Below are 2,116 nucleotides of genomic sequence, written 5' to 3'. Positions count from 1 at the left end.
TCTCTCTCTCTCTCTCTCTCTCTCTCTCTCTCTCAAAATAAATAAACTTAAAAAAAAAAAGAATGTAAAGTAAAAAGTAATCAAGATTTGGGTGCCTGGCTGACTTAGTCAGTAGAGCATATGACTCTTGTTTTTCTTTTTCTAAAGAAAAAGAAATAATAATTTTATTTTTAACATTTTATATATTTTTGCGAGACACTGAAAGAGAGAGACAGAGTATGAGCAGAGGAGGGGCAGAGAGAAGGAGACACAGAATCTGAAACAGGCTCCAGGCTCTGAGCCATCAGCATAGAGCCCGATGAGGGGCTCAAACCCATAAACTGCGAGATCATGACCTGAGCCACAGAGAGCTCTCTCTCTTTTGAGAGAGAGAGTGCAAGCCCAGGAGGGGCAGAGAGAGGGAGACAGAGGATTTGGAGTAGGCTCCATACTGACAACAGTAAGCCGGATAAGGGGCTCAAACTGAGGAACCTTGAGATCATGACCTGAGCCGAAGGTGGATGCTCAACTGACTGAGCCACCCAGGTGCCCTGAGTATGTGAGTATGTGACTTTTGATCTCAGAGTCGTAAGTTCAAGCCCCATTTTGGGCAATGGGCCTTACTTTAATTAATAATAATAATAATAGTAATATCATTATCATCATTTAGATTACTTACGAATTATGTAGGAGCAAAATAGTCCTTGAAGAGTTTTACTGGGGATGGTAGAACCTGGGGAACTTTATCTGCTTCATTATTTGTTTAAAAGGCAACAAGATGGGACAAAAACACTCGGATCAATGGAACAGAATAGAGAACCCAGAAATGGACCCACAAATCTATGGCCAACTAATCTTTGACAAAGCAAGAAAGAGTATCCAATGGTATAAAGATAGTCTCTTCAGCAAATGGTGCTGTGAAAACTGGACAGTGACGTGCAGTAAAACAAACCTGGACCACTTTTTACACCATACACAAAAATAAACTCAAAATGGATGAAAGACCTAACATAAGACAGGAAGCCATCACAATCCTAGAGGAGTAGGGAAACAAAAGCAAAAATGAACTATTGGGACCTCATTAAAATAAAAAGATTCTGCATGGTGAAGGAAACAGCAAAACTAAAAGGCAACTGACGGAATGGGAGAAGATATTTGCAAATGACATACCAGATAAAGAGTTAGTATCCAAAATCTATAAACAACTTATCAAACTCCAAAATGCAATTCAGTGAAGAAATGGGCAAAAGATATGAATAGACACTTCTCCAAAGAAGACATCCAGATGGCCAATAGACACATGAAAAATGCTCAACATCATTCATCATCAGAGAAATACAAATCAAAACTGCAGTGAGATACCGCCTCACATCTGTCAGAATGGCTAACATTAACAGCTCAGGCAACAACAGATGTTGGCGAGGATGCGGAGAAAGAGGATCTCTTTTGCACTGCTGGTGGGAATGCGAACTGGTGCAGCCACTCTGGAAAACAGTATGGGGGTTCCTCAAAAAAATTAAAAGTAGAACTACCCTACGATCCGGCAATAGAACTAGGTATTTATACAAGGGATGCAGGTGTCCTGTTTTGAAGGGGCATATGTACCCCAATGTTTATAGCAGCACTATCAACAATAGCCAAAGTATTGAAAGAGCCCAAATGTCCATCAATGGATGAATAGATAAAGAAGATGTGAGATATATATATATATATATATATATATATATATACATATATATACAGATATGTATATATACATATAGACACACACATACATGTATGCAATGGAGTATTGCTCAGCAATCGAAAAGAATGAAATCTTGCCATTTGCTACAATATGGATGGAACTAGAGGGTATTATGCTAAGTGAAATTAGAGAGACAAATATGCTATGACTTCACTCCTGAGGACTTTATGATACAAAACATGAACATAAGGGAAGGGAAGCAAAAATAACAAAAACAGGGAAGGGGACAAAACATAAGAGATTTAAATACAGAGAACAAACAGCGTCGCTGGAGAAGTTGGGGGCGGGAGCTAAATGGGTAAGGGACATTAAGGAATCTACTCCTGAAATCATTGTTGCACTATACGATAACTAACTTGGATGTAAATTAAAATATAAGTAAATAAATTA

General features: G+C 38.5%; 1 protein-coding gene across 1 annotated transcript in view; it reads left to right on the top strand.

Annotated features, from left to right (window-relative positions):
• The window catches only part of DNA2 (DNA replication helicase/nuclease 2), a 50,612-nt gene that overhangs the window by 42,898 nt on the left and 5,598 nt on the right, over positions 1-2,116 (top strand). The window lies entirely within an intron of this gene.

This window comes from Suricata suricatta, chromosome 2 (assembly GCF_006229205.1).
Source record: "Suricata suricatta isolate VVHF042 chromosome 2, meerkat_22Aug2017_6uvM2_HiC, whole genome shotgun sequence".
Classification (NCBI taxonomy): Eukaryota; Metazoa; Chordata; class Mammalia; order Carnivora; family Herpestidae; genus Suricata; species Suricata suricatta.
Note: the sequence above shows the minus strand (reverse complement) of the source record. Positions and strands in the feature narration are given on the sequence as shown.